At 36.1% G+C, this 22092-nt stretch overlaps 1 protein-coding gene across 3 annotated transcripts in view; it reads right to left on the bottom strand.

The window, feature by feature from the left end:
• Window positions 1-22092, bottom strand: part of FRS2 (fibroblast growth factor receptor substrate 2) — a 121298-nt gene that overhangs the window by 46661 nt on the left and 52545 nt on the right. For 2 of the 3 annotated variants that reach the window (XM_046012815.1, XM_046012814.1), the window contains exon 3: window positions 21270-21312. The gene's annotated coding sequence lies outside the window, so the exon portion shown is untranslated. Of the gene's footprint in view, window positions 1-9707; window positions 9755-21269; window positions 21313-22092 lie in introns of all 3 variants that reach the window. The other variant, XM_046012816.1, reaches the window with a different exon arrangement.

A 22092-nucleotide genomic window follows, 5' to 3' on the forward strand; every position in this document is an offset into this window, starting at 1 on the left:
AAAATCTTAAAAAAAAAAAGAGAGAGAAATAATTTATTGTTTAAAACCACTGCTCTTTATTTTTTTATTTTTAAAAAAGATTTTGTTAATTTATTTGACAGAGGGATAGAGAGCACAAGCAGGAGGAGCGGCAGGCAGAGGAAGAGAGGAGAAGCAGGCTCTCCACTGAGCAGGGGAGCCCGATACAGGACTAAATCCAGCACCCTGGGATTATGACCTGAGGCAAAGGCAGACGCTTAACCGACTGAGCCACCCAGGCACCCCCAGTAGTCTTTAAATTATTAAAAATGTGTTAAGATTAAACTAATGTAACATTGTGCATTAACTACACTCAAATAAAAAATTAATTAAAAATATGGTAAGACTTAGACTCCTGGGCAGCTCAGTTGCTTAGGTGACAGACTCTTGCTTTCAGCTCAGGTCATGATCTCAGGGCTGTGGGATAGGGCTCCACACTCAGCAGGGAATCTGCCTGAGATTCTCTTCCTCTCCTTCCACCTCTGCCCCCCAGCCCCCAGCTCCTGCACGCTGTGGGCACATTCTCTCTCAAACAAATAAATCTTTAACAAAAAATGTCATAAGATTATATCAAAGAATAAGAGAAGGCTTTTAAGTAACAAATTACACATTCAAAGATATGGCCAATATTTTTTAATAAAAATTTTGATTTAAAGATAAAAAATTTAAAATACTAAAAAGGACTTAAGATCAATAAACAGAATTTTCTACCACTTGTGAGTAGGCCAAAAGCTGGCATTAAATACAAAATAATAAATGCTGGGTCTGTTTATAAGAATCAGTTACACAACACCCTCAAGCAAATTGTTCTTTTACTAGACTTTTAAAAACCTGGGTTGCTCCAGGAGTAATATGTTTTTAAGAGTAGAATATGAGTGAAAATCTGGTGTAGTTGTTAAGTGCATGATTTCTGGGTTTAAAAACGTACTTAAGGGACTTGGTTTTTTTTTTTTTTTTTTAATAAACTTTATTTTTATAACAGTTTCAGATTTAGAGAAAAAATGAGAGGATAGAATCCCCAGACTGACTCCATAGCTGGTGTTACACGTTAGTAACATGTTACTTTAGTATGGTACATTTGCTATAATTAAGAAATACAGATATATAATTATTAACTAAAATCCATATTTTATTCAACTTCCCTTAACTTTCACATAATATGCTTTTTTTTGTTGCAGGATCTTATTCAGGATACCATATCACATTTAGTTATACCCCCTTGGGCTCCTTTTGGCTATGGTTTCTCAGATTTTCCTTGTTTTTGATGACCTTGACAGTTTCAGGGAATACTGGTCAAATATTTTGTAAAATGTCCCCCTACTGCGATTTCTCTAGTGTTTTTCTCATGATTAGACTGGAGTCATGGGTTTGGGGGAGGAAGATCAAGGAGGTAAAGAGCCATTTTCATCACAGCGTATCTTTTGGAACAAACTACCAGTATGACTTATCACTACTGACCTGGCTAAGGTAGTGTTTACCAAATTTCTCCACTGTAAGTTACTCCTCCCAATCTCCTTTTATCAGTGTACTCTTTAAAAGGAAGTCACTATGCACAGAGCCCACACTCGAAGAGTGGGGTTCCACTCTAGCTTGCTGAAGATGGACTACCAACATCAATTATTTGGAGTTCTTTTGCACAAGAGATTTGTCTCTTCACCATTTATTTATTCAACAACTTATTTATACCATATGGAGCCATGGGTGTTTATTTTATACTTTGGGTTTTGATCCAAAACTACATTACACTTATTTTCTTGTTCAAAATTTTCCACCTTTGATCACTGGGACTTCTTTCAGTTGGCTCCCATGTCCCTTTAACATAGTCCCATCATTGTGAGTTTGTTTAAGCACTTTTGTTACTTTTTGATACTACAAAATACTCTAGGCTGATCTTATATATTCCTTGCCCCAGTCCTTGAATCGGTCTTTTCTCCAAGGAGCCCTGGTTTCTTTTCATAGAGAACTGTATTAGAAACCAAGATCTGGGAACCAGGTGTGCTCTTGCCACTGGGATGTCACTGCTTCCGAGAAGACCTGTTTTTAACTGAATTTTATGTTATTTTGGGGTAACTTGCATAACAAGATATAGAAATACGTTCATGAACAGACTGTACTAGACCTATGGAGTTTTAAAATTAGTTAATGAAATTACAGATGTATTTATCATCATTTTACAGATTTATTTTGAAAATAAGCTGAAAACCATAAAGGAGACAGATTTATATATATATATATATAATTGGGACATGTCCTTTTATTTTGAAAAAGGAAAGGGGGACAAATGCATAATGTCAGAAATACAAATGAAATGTCATTATGATTTCTGTAGGTCAGCAAGCAGTTCAGCAACTTTTTGGTCTCAGGATCCCTTTATACTTCTAAAAATTATTTGAGAAGTTTTTCAAAGAGTTTTTAACTGGATTATCTCTTGATACTTACCAAATTAGAAGTTAAATGTGAGAAATGTTTAAAATATTAATTTATTTAAAAGGATAGGCTTATGAGGTATTAACATAAATTACATCTGTATGAAAAAACTGTTTAAAAAACTTAATTTCCAAAAAACTTGATAAGACAAGTAACATATTTTTGCAAATATCTGTAATTTCTGGCCTTATAGAGGACAGCTAGTTTCTTAAGACTGATTCTGCAATATGCTGTTTTGGTTAAAGTATATAAGCATCTGAAGAAAATCTAGCCTCACAACAGATATACAGTTGGGGAAGAGAATATTTTAATCATCATTTCAAATAACTGTTGATATTCTTGAAACTATACCTGAACTCAACAAATGGTAGTTTCCTGACGGCTAATTACACTGTGGATTCTAAAACCCTAGCAATGAACTTTTCGTGTTCTATTACATTAAAATCCACTGATCTATCTTGCACTTTGAACGGATCTTTGACCATTATGTGATTTGGTATCATTACACATTGGTCATGGGTATCTGGGTATAGTATCTGGGAAGTATCTGGAAAGCTGTCAAGCTCACAGTATTAGGTACAAGTTTTCCAAAATTCGAAATTTTACTTGAAAATTTTATTTTAAGATTGGCTAGAAATACAGCTGTTTTTCTTGAAGTGTTAGGCCACTTAGTTCATTTTTGAGAAAAACGAATCTTAAATACATTAGTTCAAATAACTGAAAATTTTCACTTTTTCTTTGGGGAAAAAAGGAGGTTTTACAGAAAAAAGCAGCTAGTTTAGCTCATACCTTGGTTGAGCAAGCACTTTTTCTGAAGATGACTATCATGCTTTAGTACACAGGACGAGTACTCAAAGTCGAGATCTAATGAAATTAATATTTTTGGTGGTTCAGTCCATTAAGCGTCTGCCTTTGGCTCAGGTCATGATCCTGGGGTTCTGGGATCAAGTCTGCATCGGGCTCCCTGCTCAGCAGGGACTCTGCTTCTCCCTCTATCCCTCCCCTATGCTTGTGATCTCTCTCTCTCTCTCTCTCAAATAAATAAATAAAATCTTTTAAAAAAGAAATTAGTATTTTTATTGCTTCATCAAGAACATTCTTTTTGGGCACCTGGATGGCTCAGTTGGTTAAACAACTGCCTTCGGCTCAGGTCATGATCCTGGAGTCCCGGGATCGAGTTCCACATCGGGCTCCCTGCTCGGCAGGGAGCTGGTTTCTCCCTCTGACCTGTCCCCTCTCATACTCACATTCTCTCTCTATCTCAAATAAATAAATAAATAAAATCTTTAAAAAAAAAAAAAGAGCATTCTTCTTTTTAAGGGGAGAAGGAACAGTGGGAAAGGGTGATCAGGGAGCCCAATGCAGGGTTCAATCCCAGGACCCTGGGATCGTGAACTGAGCTGAAGACAGACACTTAACCAACTGAGCCACCCAGGCACCCCACATCAAGGTCATTCTTAAATAAAACTGGATTTTTTTAATTTCTTTATTTTTTAAACTGGATTTTAAAAAAAGAAACTATGAACGTATGACAAAGAAAACATTAATAATCGATTTGGTGCCACCGCCTTAATCCGTGTTCAGGTGTTAGCAGTTTTACTCACCATTGCTTTTAGAGCAGCACTGCAAATGTCAACACAGTGGAAAATTATGAAGATAGTTTTGACTTTCCAGACCATCTGATATCAGGGACCCACATAGGTTTGAATAGTTTGAACACTGCTCAAAATTAGATATTCAAAGGATAAGATAATATTATAATAATATCATACCAAAAAATCAGAGATTTTAGGTGAAATAGATAAATTTCTAGAAAAAATTAACTTGCCTAATCTAACTCAAAAGGAAGCAAAAATATGAATAGTCTTAAAAATCTTAAATCTTAAAAATCTTAAAATACTCTATCAGGAATCAAAAAATCCTCCCATAAAGAAATTCTAGGTCTAGATGGCATTACAGATGAATTCTGTCAAACATGCAATTAAGAAATAATTTTACATAATATATGCCAGAAAATAAAGATACCCTCTCTGACTCATCTTGAGACTTGTATAACCTTGATACCAAGCACAGCACAATAAAAGAATATTAGAGGCTGATGTCCTTCATGAATATTGGTGCAAAAATTCCTAAAATACTAGCATACCTAACAATGTCAAAGGTTGGTTTAATATTAGAAAAAACAAAATAATTCTCCATGTTAATAAACAAATGAAGAAAAAAACATCAATATTAATAGTTTCAGAAAAGATAAATCTTTTCAGAGGTTTCTCTCAACAGAAAAGTGAAGCTTTAAGGCTGTTTCTGGGAGACCCAAGTAGCCGAAAAGGACTAGCTTCCTGGCCTCAAGGAAAAATGAAGCTACAGTACTCCCAGAAAGGGGGAACCTCTGCAAGAATAAGGTGCTACCAGTATCATTTTTTCCAAAAGAAAAAAACTAGGGTCAAAATCTTAACCAAGTTTTTCTTTTTTGTTTCATATTAAATATGGTCATGCTTGGTGTGCCCTCACACATCTGTTCCAACAGTCTAACAAATTTCTTGTAACAGTCAATTTGGAAGACAAAGATGGACTATAATGCTGTCCCCAACTTTCTACGGATCATCTGCACTAAAGGGGAAATGAATGGTACAACTGTTCTTTCACTATTATTCAGAATACCTGGGTATACTTACCTCTTTCCTTATCTTACTGCTACTCACATTAAGGGCTCCCCACATAAAGGAAGCAGTACTGTTCCCACTGCCACAGATATTAAGCAAGTTCAGTAAAACCCATCTTGTCCAATTTAAAACAGACCTTAAGTTGGTTAAATCAGAAAATTAAGTGTAGGTGTGGGTGTGTGTACCTTAAACATTTTATTTTAGCTTACACATAAAAAAGAAAGGAATGAATTATCCAAACTTAGAGTTAGGAGCTTTTTTTTTTTTTTTTTTAAGATTTTATTTATCCATTTGACAGAGAGAGAGATCACAAGTAGGCAGAGCAGTGGGCAGAGAGAGGGGAAAGGGGGCTCCCCGCTGAGCAGGGAGCCAGATATGGGGCTTGATCCCAGGACCCTGAGATCATGACCTGAGCTGAGGGCAGAGGCTTTACCCACTGAGCCATCCAGGTGCCCCTAGGAGCTTTTTTTAATGGAGGCCTGCTGGTGGGAATTCTGTGCCATATTTATTACATAAATCTTACCTAAAATGTATGTTTATTTGAAAGAGATCAAGGATTTCCATTTCTGGCAACATAATAGGTTAGATGCTCAGACTGGATTACTGCCTAAATCTAGAATGCTATATAAATATTTCCTTACTATTTTTAAATTTCTTAATTTGGCACAAATGTACAGAGAAGCCCTGGAAGGTGGCTCTAGACTTTCAGGTTACCTCACAACTACTTCGAAAACGACAGCGCTGGAGACAGGCTCTATACCCTGAGACTCTCCAATATGGGGAATGTAATCAAAGAACTTTGCATGTAGCTGAAAATCCCAAAGACTACACCTGCAAAGCAGAGCTGAATGAACAGTAAACCTAGTTAGCAGAAGCTGAGAACAAGCACACTTGCCTGCTTGACCTTAGTGTTGGTAGAAGGAAGGAAAAAAAATTTTGTGTAAGTATTTATAACTACAGCAAGTCCTTAAATAAAATTTAAATAAATTTGCAGAGAAGGAAAAGATGAAAAGGGGTAAGAAACATGGAAATTAGATTAAGAAGGCCTAATATATGATCATCAGTTATAGAGCCCTTGTTTCCAAGATGACCATGAAAAGGAGGTACAACAGCTTTGTCACAATAGGGCTGCAGCAAAGGACAAGGTCATTAAGAAGTTCATCACTGGGGACACCTGGGTGGCTCTGTCGGTTACGCATCTGCCTTCAGCTCAGGTCATGATCCCAGTCTCCTGGGATCAAGTCCCCACATCAGCCTCCTTGCTCAGCAGGGACCCTGCTTCTTCCTCTGCCTGCCGCTCCCCCTGCTTGTGTTTTCTCTCTCTCTGACAAACATATAAATAAAATCTTAAAAAAAAAAAAAAGTTCATCACTGGAAATATAGTAGAGGCATCAGAGACATTTCCAGAGTGAGTGATTTCACTGTCTATGTAGTTCCCAAACTGTATGCAGAACTCTATTACTGTGTGAACTGTACCATTCCCAACAAGAAAATCAAGAATTATTCTCATGGGGGCACCTGGGTGGCTCAGTGGGTTAATGATCTCAGGGTCCTGGGATCCAGCCCCACGTTGGGCTCTCTGCTTGGCGAGGGGCCTGCTTCCCTTCCTCTCTCTCTGCCTGCCTCTCTGCCTACTTGTGATCTCTGTGTGTCAAATGAATAAATAAAATCTTTAAAAAAAAAATTATTCTCATGATGCATGGAAGGATCAAACATCCCCACCCTAATTTAGACCTACAGATGCTGCCCCATGACCTCTGCCAAAGTCTACATAAGAAGCTGAGTACTTAAGTTCTGAAGAAAAACTGTCCCTGATGGGGAAAAAAAAGTGTTACAGAAGGAGAAAAATAAAGAAAATAATGGACATTACTCCGAGATGTAATGGTCAAGAATTTAACATAATTATTCAAAGACATTCTCAGATCCAAGAAGCCCAAAGAATCCCAAGTAGAATTACAAATAATAAAGTAAAAAATAGGGCGCCTGGGTGGCTCAGCGGGTTAAGCCACTGCCTTCGGCTCAGGTCATGATCTCAGGGTCCTGGGATCAAGCCCCACATCAGGCTCTCTGCTCAGTAGGGAGCCTGCTTCCTCCTCTCTCTCCTCTCTCTCTGCCTGCCTCTCTGCCTACTTGTGATCTCTCTGTCAAATAAATAAATAAAATCTTAAAAAAAAATAATAAAGTAAAAAATAAAGTTAAAAAAATTCAATACATTCTATAAAACTAGGAACACTAAAGGAGGGGAAAAGGCTTCAAAAACAGTCTAATAACAGATTATTTACAAAGGGAGGGCAATTTTACTTCTCAACAGCAACAGTGGCAGTCAAAACATCAAAATAATGTCTTCAATGTGATGAGAAAACTTAGAATTCAATACACAGTGAAATTATCTTTCAAGAATGCAGATGAAATAAACACATCTTCAGATTTAAAAAAAAAAACAAACCACATACACTGTCATCCACCTTCACCAAAAGATTTTCATTAAAACAAATTCTAGGGTGCCTGAGTGGCTCAGTGGGTTGGGCTGCCGCTGGCTTCTGCTCAGGTCATGATCTCAGGGTCCTGGGATCAAGTCCCTTGTCAGGCTCTCTGCTCAGCAGGGAGCCTGCTTCCCTCTCTCTCTCTCTCTCTACCTGCCTCTCTGCCTACTTTGATCTCTGTCAAATAAATAAATAAAATCTTTTAAAAAAATAAATAAATAAAACAAATTCTAAAGAATGTACTTCAGGTAGAAAAAAACTGTTGCATATGGAAGGTCTCAGATAATGCACCAAGGAAACAGTAAACAAAGATCAACTACCTAAAACAATAATGTTTAAAAAAATTTTTTTAAAGATTTTATTTATTCCTTTGATAGAGAGATCACAAGCAGGCAGAGAGGCAGACAGACAGAGAGGAAGGGAAGCAGGCTCCTGCCAAGCAGAGAGCCCGATGCAGTGCTCGATCCCAGGACCCTGGGATCATGACCTGAGCTGAAGGCAGAGGTTTTAACCCACTGAGCCACCCAGGCGCCCCATAAATTTTTTTTTTATGCAAGAGATAAATATATTAAAACTCAAATAATAGACAATAGTGTTATAGATTTCTGGAAGGAAGACAATCAGAGCATTTTAATTTATTACATTATTCAAGAATAGGTTAAAGATACTGATTTAAACTCTTCCTTTTAGAAAGGACTTCTTAAAAAAGCTAGAGCAACCACTGAAAAAATAAATAACATTAATTTACAAACAAGAGTGCATGTGTGCAAGGTGTTAGGGGGACTGAATGAGAAAACATGCCTACATGAAGGCTTCAAACACATTAACTCCAAACAAAAGACTGGAAGAACAGGAAGGAAGGCAAGGAGGAAAAACAGACCACAAGACAGAAATCAATCTAAATCTACCAGTATCACAACTGACTAAAATTCCAATAAAAAAATACTGTCATTCAGAACAAAACACAATTTAACCATACCCTGTTTACAAGACACAAACTAAAATACAGGACCAATGAAAAGCTAAAGGGTGAAAAATACTATTAACCAAAAGCAAGCTAGAACAGATGTATTAACCCAAGAAAACAGCCAACCACAAAAACCAAAACTATAAGGCAAAATAGTTTTGAATATGGCCTTTCAATCCGACAAAAACTTCGACTAAAAAGAAAAAAATTCGAAATGTAAGTACTTAATAGCACAGACTCAAAATACATAAAACAAAAATTACCACATCTAGAGGAGAAACTGCCAAACCTACCACCATGTGAGAGGCATTAATACACCCTTCTCAGCACAGAAACTGATAAGGAAGTCCCAAAATCAAACCAAACCCAAATCCAAACAACACCTAGGCAAACCTGAAAGATGTAAGTAGAACAGCTAACAAGCTCACGAACATATATGAAGCACTATACTAAACAACTGATTTCACATTCTTCCCAAATGCATATGAATATTCATGAAAACTAGTCATATACCAGGTCTTAAAGTTAGTCTCTACAAATTAGAATATTATGGTCTGTGACCATGAAGAAATCAACTTGGAACACTATCACAGAAATTATATTTACAAGCTAAATATGTTGAAATTAAATATATGCTTTTGTAATAGTTCCTGAGGCAAATAAGAGGGTTTTTTTCATGGAAAAACACAAAAATACTACGTATCAAAACTTGTAGAAAGACAGCTCAAATGATACTTAGAGGCAAATGTAAGCACTAAAAACCCAAATTCAAATGTTTTTGTAAAAGAACAGAAAAAAACCAAAAACCTAAAAGTTCTAAGAAAGAAGAAAGAAGTAATAGCAGGCCCTAAAAGAACAGAAAATATTTAAAACAAGATGATAAACTAGAAGTTCATTCTCTGAAACAGTAATTAAAATTATAAACCCCTGGAAAAACTAATTGGGAAAAAGATAACACAAACTAATAACAAGGAAAAGGAAACTTTAGAGATGTTATGGGGATTAAGCTGATACGAGGATATTGTGGACAATTTTATGATAATAAATTTGAAAGTTTGGAAGGATTTTTTTAAAGTTTTTAGAAAAATACAATCTATTAAAAATGAATCAAAAAGATTTAGAACTCACACTTCCAATTTCAAAACTTACATTAAAGCTACTGTCATCAAGCATCAAATCACCAAGTGTGGTACAGGCTAGAAGAGAAATACAGATCAAATGAAACAAAACTGAGAGTCCAGAAATAAATGTATACATTTATAGTCAACTGATTTTCAAAACAGGAGCCTAGATAATTTGATATGGAAAGAATAGTCTCTTCAACACATGGCACCGGGACCTCTGGATTTCCAATTGCAAAATAATAAATTGGGACCTCCATCTTATACTATATATAAAAATTAACTCAAAATGGATCTAAAACCTAAATGTAGGAGATAAAACATAAAACTTTCAGCACACAAGTCTTCATTACCTTTAGGCAAAAGTTTCTTTGATATGATACCAAAATCACAAACAACAGAAGAAGAAAAAGATAAAGTGAACTTCATCAAAATAAAAAACTTTTGCGCTTTAAAGGACACAATGAAATAAAATGAAAAGACAAAAGAGCTAGAGAAAATATGTGGAAACCATATATCTGAAGAGTCTAATATCCAGAATATATAGAGAACTCTTACAACTCAACAATAAAAAGACAATTCAATTTTTAATAGATTTTTTAAAAAGATTTTATTTATTTATTTGACAAAGAGAGCACAAGTAGGCAGAGCGGCAGGCAGAGGGAGAGGGAGAAGCAGACTCTCCGCCAAGCAGGGAGCCTGATGTGGGGTGGGGGTGGGGGGCTCCCTGGGATCATGACCTAAGCCAACGGCAGCCACTTAACCAAAAGAGCCACCCACGTGCCCCAATTTTTTTTTCAAAGATTTTATTTATTTGATAGACAGAGAGTACCAGAAGGCAGAGGGAGAGGGAGAAGCAGGCTCCCGGCCAAGCAGAGAGGCCAACGTTGGGCTTGATCCCAGGACCCTGATACCATGACCTGAGTCGAAGGCAAATACTTAACCGACTGAGCCACCAAGGTACCCGAAGACAACTCAATTTTAAAATGGACAAAAGCACTAAATACACATTTTTCCAAGGAAGCTATACAAAAGGCCAATAAGCACAGGAAAAGATGCTCAACATCACTAGTCATCAGGAAAATGCACATCAAAACCACAGATTCCACTTCACACCCCCTAGGATGGCTATCATCAAAAAGACAGACAACAGCAAGTGTTGGCCAAGATGTGGAGACACTAGAACCCTCACACACTGCTTATGGGACTGTAAAATGGTGCAACTGCTTTGGAAAACTTTTTGGCAGATCTTAGAAAGGTTAAATATAGTATTACCATAGGAGCCCAGCAATTCTATTCCTAGACACGCAACCAAAATAACTGAAAAATCTGTGTATGCAAAAACTTGTTATTTGGAGATTCATAGCAGTATTCATAATATCCAAAAAATTGAAACAATCCAAATGTGTGTCAACTGATTAATGCATAAACAAAATGTGGTATATCCACATAATGTAATAATAGTCCGCCAAAAAAGGAAAGATGTACTGATACTGGCTACAATGTGAATAAACTTCGAAAACATTACACTAAGTGAAAGACCCTAGACCAAAAAAGGCCCCATATTATATATTTCTATTTATAGGAAATGCCCAGAATAGTCGAATCTATAGAGAAAATAGATAACTGGTTATCAGGAATGGGTTAAGGGAGAAGAGCAAGTGATTGCTAATGGGTACAGGGCTTCTTTTGAGGATAATGAAATGCTCTAGAATTAGACAGTGGAGATGGTTATATTTTGGGAATATTTAAAAAACTGAATTTTACACTTTAAAGGGGTGAATTTTATATGTGAATTACATATCAGTTTTTAAAGGACAAATATATCAACTGAGCATTTAAAAATAAGAAACAGAGAATCTAAACAGAAAAATAATTTTTAAAAAATCGAACAGTGGGGCACCTGGGTGGCTCAGTCACTTAAATGTGTACCTTCAGCTCAGGTCATGATCCCAGGATCCCTTGATCCTGGATCAAGCCCCACATCAAGAGCTGCTTCTCCCTCTCCTCCCTGCTCGTGCTCTCTCTCTCACTATCTCTGTCTCTCTCCCAAATAAATGGAATTTTTTTAAAAAAATGTAACAGTTAGTTTAAAATCTTTCCACTAAAAAAATCATCAAATCCAAGGCACCTGGGTGGCTCAGTGGGTTAAAGCCTCTGCCTTCTGCTTGGGTCATGATCCCAGGGTCCTGGAATCGAGCCCTGCATCGGGCTCTCTGCTCAGCGGGGAGCCTGCTTCCTCCTCTCTCTCTGCCTACCTCTCTGCCTACTTGTGGTCTCCATCTGTCAAATAAATAAATAAAATATTTTTTTAAAAAATCATCAAATCCAAATAGTTTTAAAAGTAAGTCCCACCAAATGGTGGAGAAACAACGAATATAAAAAAATAAATAAATAATTACAACTTTAAACAAATTCTTCTAGAGAATAGTGAAAAAAGAAAAACACTTTCTAATTCATATCAAAATCCAACCAGGACAAAGGATGCCAACACCATTCAATGGAGGAAAAGACCATCCTTTCAACAAATGATGCTGAGAAAACAAGATATCCACATGCCAAAGAATGAACTTGGACGCTTACCTTATACTTTATACAACAATTAATTCAAAATAAAGTCCTAAATATAAGATCTAAAAGTATACTACTCAGAAAAAAACTAGGAGTAAAGCTTCATGACATTGGATTTGACAATAATTTCTTGGCTTTAACACCAAACCCACAGGCAGCAGAGGTTAAAATAGATAAACTGAACTACATAAAAATTAAAAACTTTTAGGCATCCAAGGAAACAATTAGCAGCCTGAAAAGGCAACCTAAAAGACACAGGAGAAAATATTTACAAATCATACATCTGATAAGCAACAACACTAACAACTACACAAGTAACCTGATTAATGGGCAAAGGACTTGATCAGACATTTCTCCAGAGAAAATACACAAATGGCCAACAATTTTATGAAAGAGCCTCAACATCACTAGTTAATAAGGAAATGCAAATCAAAACTACAATGAGATACTACTTCATAACCATTAGGATGGCTACTGTCAAAAAAGAACCAAACAGAAAATAGGGGTGCCTGGGTGGCTTCCGTTGGTTTACCATCTGACTCCTGATTTCGGCTCAGGTCATGATCTCAGAGTTCTGAGATCAAGCCCCCAGCTCCAAAGGCTCAGGTCCTCTGAGATGGAGCCACAAGCTCCACAGGCAACTCTGCTCTCAGAAGGGAGCCTGTTTCTCTCCCTAGCCCTCTGCCCCGCTCCCTGCTTATGTGCATATGTGCTCTCTCGATCTCTCTCAAATAAATCTTTAAACACACACACACACACACACACACACACACACACACACGGGGTGCGTGGGTGGCTCAGTCATTAAGCGGCTACCTTCGGCTCAGGTCATGATCCCAGGATTCTGGATAGAGCACGAGCACAGCATCAGGCTCCCTGCTCCGTGGGAAGCCTGCTTCTCCCTCTCCCATTGCCCCTGCTTGTGTTCCCTCTCTCGCTGTGTCTTTTTCTGTCAAATAAATAAATAAAATCTTAAAACACACACACACACACAGAAAATAAGTGTTGCAAGTATATGGAGAGGTTGGAACCCTTCGTACTGCTGGTGGGAACATAAATGGTGTAGCTGCTACGAAAAGCAGGACTGCAATTCCTCAAAAATTAAAAATAGAATTACCACATTATCAGCAATACCACTTCTGGGTGTGTATCCAAAAGCATTTAAGGAAGTGTGTAGAAGTTATTTGTACGTATATGTTCACAGCAGCATTATTCACAACAGCCAGAAGGTGGAAGCAACATACTTGTCCACTAACAGATGAGCGAATAACAAAATGTTTATACATACAGTGGTATATTATTCAGTCTTAAAGAGGAAATTTTGATACATGCTACAACATTATACTAAGTGAAAAGACAGGCACAAAGAGATAAATATGGTATGATTTCACTTCTAGGAGATATCTACAGTAGTCAAACTCATAAAAATAGAAAGAATGGTGGTTGCCACAGTGATGGGGAGGGAGAGATGAAGAGTGTTTAATGGGTACAGAGTTTCAGTTTTACAAGACGAAAAAGTTCTGGAGATTAGCTACACAGCCAATGTGAATATACTTTACACTACACTAAACCATACATTTAAAAATGGGTAAGATAGTAAACTTTATAATATGTATACTTTAACACAACATTTAAAAAGAGAGATATGTTAAAAATCCAACCAGGATAATATAAGAATGGAAATTTAAAAGCCAATCTGACTCATGAACATTAATGTAAAAATCCTAAACAAAATTTAAGCAAACCAGATCTAATAATTTATAATAATAAAATAAAAGATAATCCTTACATGACTAAATTAGGTTTATCCTAGCAATGCTTAGTTAACCTAATTTGAAAAACCAATGTAACTGACAACATCAACAAAATAAGGAGAAAAACTTTCAATCATTGCTGAAGTTATACAAAAGCCTTTCAGTATAGTTCACCATCCATTCATGATTTAAAATGAACTGATAAAAAAATAAAAAAATAAAAAAAAAATTAATGGAAAAAAAAAAAAAAAAAAAAAAAAAAAAAATAAAATGAACTGATAAACAAAAGTCCTAGCCAGGTAGGAATAGAATGAAAACTTCTTTAATTTGGTAAAGACGATCATTTAAAAAAACTACAAGTATCATTTTAAACCGTGAAATTTGGGCACCTGGATGGCTCAGGGGGTTAAGCCACTGCCTTCAGCTCAGGCCACAATCTCAGGGTCCTGGGATCGAGCCCCACATCGGGCTCTCTGTTTGGCGGGGAGCCTGCTTCTCCCTCTCTGTCTACTTGTGATCTCTCTCTCTGTCAAAAAAATAAATAAAATCTTTTTAAAAAAATAATAAACCATGAAATTTGAAATCATTTTTTGAGGTCATGAACAAGACAAGAAACAAAACTGAGTATCTGAGATATCTGAGATAGTATGATACAGGGGTAGACAAAAGATCAATGGTACAGAAGAGAGAGTACAGAAATAAAACTACCTATAAGAAAACTTGATTTCATGATATGAAATCAATGAAATTTTCATATATCAGGGAAGAAATGAAGAACAATTTTAATAAACAGTACTGGGATAACCAATTATCCACGTGGAAAGAGTGAATTCATATCCCATACCTGTCACAAAAATCAATTACTAGGAGATTTGAGGATTAAATGCGAAAGGCAAAACCATGAAGCATTTAGTTGATAGAGAATGCCATCAAAAGTTATCAAGGCATACCATGAGAATAACCAAATGAATTCAATGACCGAATTATTTTCATCTTTTAATTTCTCTCCATATTTTATAAATTAATCAATTAAACAGCAATTGTGTCAAAGCACATAGATTATCTGAATAAGAATTGGATGCTTATGTAATACAGAGCTGCCAATGTCCAGTGACTTTACATCTTAAAGATACTGCACACTTATGTTCTCATTTAAGATCAACCTGTTATTGTCAGGATATGTTAGCAAGGATAAAAAAAAAAAAAAAAAACCTCATATTCATTCAGTTAAGTATCTATAGCAATGGATATGGCTGTATCTCAATTCAAATATTAGCAATGATGTCCATGGTAAAATCTAAATAGTGTTTTAGGTAAGTGGGCTTGCTAGTTTGACACTTCCCACTGTTCCTTGAATTATATTTTTTACCAAATGCCAAACCTATCTTTGGAAGCTTCAGGGAAGAAATACAATGTATTAAGATCTCCCTTGGGAAGAGAAAGAACTATTTAAAAGGGGGGGGAGGGGAGAAATGGACCAAATAGACAACATACTCTTAGGAGTTTCAAATAATTCTGAAACTAAAAGTGCCCAAGATATAATTACAAGGAACACATCATTCACTTGGGGGAACTAATAATACCGTATATAAGACAGAAAGGGATGAGATGGAAAGAACATTTATCCCAAGATAATTTTTGTCTCATCATATGAAAGTATGTGTCCATCATACAAAACAAACTCAATCCCAATGTACCTACCATCAAACACCCTCCTCTACACCCAAAACACACACACACACACACACACACACACGCATACATACATACACAAGGTAGATGTTTTCAATCTAAACTGTAAGCCTACGGCTCACATGAAAACAAAACGATTTTAACCACACATAAGCTGTAGCCCTCAGATTTGTAGTTTCTCCATGCTGCCCACACAGCACTTTGTGAGCATGTGATTAGGAGGAATGATGCACAATCACACCACATTCCTTCCCTCAGCTCACACATCAAGAACTTGCCCTCTCAGCTGCATTCTTCTCCAAACAGCCATGGTCACCTTAGCAACCCAATGCTCCTAATATGGACAGCTGGTCCATTTAAAGTCAGCTCTTCTTGGCAGGAAAAATGCTTGTTCTTTAAACTGGGGGAGAGAGGAGAGGTTTTCCTTTCAATACACATTACAGGGGTTGATTTAACTTGATCAGCACTTTTGTTCTGTGGCAGCAATTTGTGTCAAGTTTCAACCTATTCTGAGTTTTTGGTTTTTTGGTTTTGTTTTTCTTTTTTAAATTCGAAAGCAAGTGGCTTAAAAAAAAGGGGGCAGCTCATATGGAATTCTAAAGAAGACTGGAACATGAAACAAAAAGGTATCTGAAATAACTGTATTCTTTTATAAAAAAAATAAAGTTATCCACATTTTTTAAAGTTCATATTTACTTAAATCACATTTGAAGTCTTAATATACAATAAGAAATCAGACAAAGACCTGTCTTTTTAACACCACAGCCTATTTTTGAATAACAATAACATTACTAAACTTCAAAGTCCTATAACTCCAATCTACTCAATAGACTATGAGACAATCTGGGTTCCTTTATCCCACCACCTACATGTGAAATCTCTCACAATCTTTCCAGAGGATCAAATGTCAATGAGGTATTGAAACCAAATGGTTAGTATATCCAAAGACACTCCAGACCTAGAATGCCCCAGGATAAAACTGGATTACTCAAAACCAAACTTGATCTGTACTTATACCACTAAAGCTGGACCTGAACCAAATTAAGTCACTCAGGAGAAAAAAATACAGGTTTATAACATAGTTTCCCTGATTTCCATACTACAAACAAATGATTTGGGGGGAAGGGATTATTACCATATTCTGAAATATGTGAGATCAAATTGCTTGTTCCATTCCCACAAACTGGGGATTCTAATTGTCCCATCCATCTAACCTAGACCTCAAATCCTTAAGTAAACAGGCATATTCTAAACTTAAAAGAAACTAAATTTATGGTATTTGTTATAAATTGGAAATTTTTAAAAGATTTTATTCATTTATTTGAGAAAGAGAGAGTGCTAAAGTGCACAAGTGGAGGTGGGGGTGGTAAAGGGAGAGGGACAAGCAGATAACCCACTGAGTGGGGAAGCCCACATGGGGCTGGATCTAAGGATCCTGAGATCATGACCTGAGCTAAAGGCAGATGTTTAACCGACTGAGCCACCCAGGTGCCCCAAATTGGAAATATTTTTGAAATAATGTTCTATATTAACAGTAGCAGACAAAATTGAAGTGAGTTTACTAAAGCTTTTTAATGAACCTTAAGGTTAAGTGACTATCAATAATTATTCATTGGTTATATTTTTGTTTGTATTATGTGTTTTTAAAACCCCGCTATGAGGTTCTTTCAGATCAGAAACATTTCTTTTAAGTTAAAACTAGTAACTCAATATTCTATATAGGGCAAAATATCAGTTGACACGGTGGCAGTATAGATTAGTAAAAAAAAAAAACCCTAAAGCTCACTCCACTTCTAGTTTCATCATCTGTAAAATGAGACTGTTTTATTTATGCCATCTCTTAAGATAACAAAATGAGAGTAATGAAATTACTACGCCATATAAATACTCAGAAACTAATGAAACTAGAAAAAGGGACTATGTTACCTGATGTCTAATCTAATTCTCCGAACTGTTATTTTTTTTTTAAGATTTTACTTATTTATTTGACAGAGATCACAAGTAGGCAGAGAGGCAGGCAGAGAGAGAGGAGTAAGCAGGCTCCCTGCAGGGCAGAGAGCCCGATGCGGGGCTCAATCCCAGGACCCTGAGATCATGACCTGAGCCGAAGGCAGAGGCTTTAATCCACTGAGCCACCCTAGGCGCCCCTGAACTGTTATTTTTATTTTTTTTAAAGATTTTTTATTTATTTATTTGACAGAAAGAGATCACAAGTAGATAGAGAGAGGCAGGCAGAGAGAGAGAGAGAGGGAAGCAGGCTCCCTGCTGAGCAGAGAGCCCGATGTGGGACTCGATCCCAGGACCCTGAGATCATGACCTGAGCCGAAGGCAGCGGCTTAACCCACTGAGCCACCCAGGCACCCTGAACTGTTATTTTTAAAAAGAGTGTAGGGAGTATTCAACAATGCATGGGATACTAACTCAATAACAACTTCCAGAGTTGCTGGTCTTCCCATCAAAGATCTTATAAATACTTAAGTATTGACATATAAATAAATAAGCCACAAACTGGCTTCACTTTCAGCAAACATGAATTCCCTTACCCCTTGCTATTCCATTACTGAATCAGTAACATTTTCTCCTAGCTCCCAGAACAAAGTGCCCCTAAAATCCTCCTCCCACACAAACTGCTCCCCACAAGGTACCTTTAGATTTTTCTATCTGTGGGAAGCCCTTCCCTGATCTGATCACAGATGTCATTATCCTTCTTCTCAAGTCAGGAATCACCCTATCCCCTCACAGGAGTGTTCCTCTTTCTATCCTTTTCATTGGTGCAAGGCATACCATCACCATGGACACAGAGTTTCTGAAGTTCCCACTCTGGTAGTTTCTAGTTAGGGGATCCAAGAGAAGTTGCTTTGCTAATAATGTGCTACTACAGATGAAATTGTATTTCTGCATCCCAAATTTAGAAACGTGCATTTAGGGGCGCCTGGGTGGCTCAGTGGATTAAGCCACTGGCTTCGGCTCAGGTCATGATCTCAGGGTCCTGGGATCGAGCCCCGCATCGGGCTCTCTGCCCTGCAGGGAGCCTGCTTACTCCTCTCTCTCTGCCTGCCTCTCTGCCTACTTGTGATTTCTCTCTCTGTCAAATAAATAAATAAAATCTTTAAAAAAAAAAAAAAAAGAAGAAGAAACCTGCACTTGTACTGTTCTTACTCTGTATTAGATTTAGTGATGGGAATTCACAGAATATGGTTATGTATCAAAGAAATATACCACAAGGTAGAAATTAATGAAGTAATAGGTAATGGGGAAGTTCCAAAATATTACTGGTATCTCTCAATTATTAAGTTATTGTAGGCTAACACTGAGACCAGAGCATTTTAACACACTGTTTCTAGAAGAAAAATACATGTTTTTGTTAGGCCCCACAATTCTTTCCTTTGACTGTTCTAACAGACTCTTAGCCTTTGAGACAGGTGTTTATGTTTCCTCTTATCTTCCACAGCATTTAATTCCATCTTTTAGATACAATTTTAATATAAAAGAATGAACACAAATTGGACTTCTCTTAAATGTCCATTTAATGTTCCTTATACATTTAAGGAATTTTACATTAACAGTTTCATTTTAATAAATAACCTAAAATACAATGTACCAGTTAGACAAAACAAATTAGACAAACACTCAGCAACATGGCCAGGTTTTAGAAATAAAGAGGGAGGTGAGTGAACAGGACTACAAGAATTCGACTAAAGCCTAATGCATAATTAAAATACATGAAATAATAAAACCTTTTATATGATATAAAGGGATACATAACAAATATATTAAAGGGTCACTTATATAGGGACTAGTTATAAAGGAAACCAGAAAAACAGTCCTTTAATGAACCAGTGATGATGGGTATGACACAAACTAAGGAATATCACTAACTCAATACTCCAGTACTTGAGGTTAAAAACTGATACTTCAAGCATAGCCATCCTCTTTCACAGTAAACAGAGTTGTTCAAGAATTTAAACAATTTTTTAAATTGTGGTAAAGTATATATAACATAAAATTTACCACTTCAACCATTTGCTAGTGTACAGTTAACAATAATTCTTATTAAAGCTGTCACTGTCCTTTTAATACCTTTGACAGTGTAGGAGGATGATACTATATAAATATGAATAATCTTGTTTTGATTATCTTCTACTCTAAAAAAAGCTATGAAAGAATCTGAGCTTTTATAAACATATGTATTTACTGAACACTTACAGGAGAGCCCTAAGGATATCAGATAGCATGATCCATCACCATTGTATCACAGACTGTATTAATGTTTAAGAATCAAACTCCATTTGCCCCAAGAACAGGGACAAAGGTGTAAGAGATCAAGTTCACTAAAATTAAATCTTCTGAAATTTCTGTTTTCACTTTAAGCACAATGGTCCAAGAAAAGAACAATCTGGATTTCTCCTGAATCACTGCCTTTGAGTAGGCCTGGAGGGTCAGATAGTGCTATACATGGGTTCCATGACTCCCTCCCTTAATCCTCCAAAGAAAGAAGAAAAATACAGGGGGAAAGCATCACAAGAAACCTGGAAGTGAAAACTAGTGATGCTTTGCTCCCCACTCCCTCTTCATGAGCCAATGGGTCTCTTTATTTTAACCCTGTGTTTTCAGTTACCAGGATAAAAAGTGACCTGATTAAATCTGTGGCAATTTCAAAAACAGGTGGGAAAGATGTGTTTGAGAGCCCATGTTCCCCTCAAGACAAAGGACAATAAATGAGAAACAGTTACTGATCTGAATAATTCATTTTATAAGCATTTTTCCAGTTGACAGATTAAATTCATCTGCAGTGATCACTACTACCTGTACCAAAGAGTCCCCGCAAATGTAACCTCTTAAAGCCAAGCAACTGATTTTAAGTTCCTAGCACAGGGTAATAGGCACACCAAGAGATGATTTTACTATCTACTCACTTGAACATTTCCTCCTTCAGAAGTCTAAAAATCTAACAATCTAAATCAATGCTGATTTAAAATTCATTGTAAAGATGATCATTTGGAATTTTTCTAATACCAACTATTACTAAATATTTTATTAATTACCTAGGAGAAAGCATTCCACTTTTTAAACTGAATGTAGGAGTTCTATAATTTTCATAGGTGGAAACCTAGGTAAATAAATCCCCCTTAACTTAAAGCCTCTAACAGAGCCTCTATGACTCCTCTACCATCCCAAGTCATTGAGGTAATGTCCACTGAGGTAAAAAGCTGAATGGGCCCCAAAGGAAGAAGAAAACTTATTTTCTAAAATGGACAAACCCAATCCTAAGGATCCTAGGAATTAAGTTCCTTAATAATACTAGGAATAAGGATACCATGAAAAGCAGTATTTGAGTTTCAAAGGTGTAGTAAAGGGTACTACCATACCCTTTTAATCTTAACTTCAAATGAGATGAGATGTACCTTGTTTGCAAATTCTGAGGTAGTAAAGGAGAAGCTAAAAATTTGTGATAATCTTGTAATAATCAAGAAAAGATATGAAATAAATATAGGGAAAGGATTAAAAAATCAAGAGTAATTAAGCCTATATTCAACTATATTTGTTTTACTACTATAGTAACAATTTCTTACCTTGTGGAATTCTCTTCCGAGAAGAATAGATACAATTCTGTTCCTAAAAAAATTTCAGGTAGAAAAGTTAAACTGTTGGTTTTAAAACAGGAAGCCTCTTAAAAATAAAAAATTAACAAAATGCTGATACAGTACATTCAGAATGTCATGACATTTGGTATTACCAAAACTTAAGGGGCAGTAAGTCTCTTAAATAAATCAGTATAAAAAGTATAAAGTATAAAGTATAAAAAATAAATAAAATAAAAAGTATTTTAATATTTGTACTAAAATATTATAAAATTCATTATTTTTATTATTACAAAAACACTATTCTACTATCAAATCATTTCTTCTAGGTACATAGTGATGTCTCAGCACATTTTCATATTCCAAAAATTGGTACTCAATTGGGTTTTACTCTTACCAAGATTTGATATCCCGAAAGGTAGTTTTTAGGTGTACTCCATATGTTATCAAATTCACCCCTTTAAAGTGTAAAATTTAGTGGTTTTTACTATAGTCACAAAGTTATGTAACCATCACCACCACATTATTCCAGAACATTTTCATTACTCCAATAAGAAACCCTGTACTAAAGAGTACATTTTTATTCACAGGGAGAAACATCTAAAACATTTAATTTCAAAAGATATAAAAGAAGCATACTCTTCACAATACTATGATCAAAATGATGTTTTTTTAAAAATGTATAGAACAGAGACTGGGAAGGAAAATAAATATCCAAACATTTAAAAAGGAGCTGTATTCGGATAGTGGTAACATAGTGACTCTTTTTCATATATTTCCTCTAAAGCTCTGATTTTATAAAACTACCTTTATG

This window comes from Meles meles, chromosome 7 (genome assembly GCF_922984935.1).
Source record: "Meles meles chromosome 7, mMelMel3.1 paternal haplotype, whole genome shotgun sequence".
Taxonomy (NCBI): domain Eukaryota; kingdom Metazoa; phylum Chordata; class Mammalia; order Carnivora; family Mustelidae; genus Meles; species Meles meles.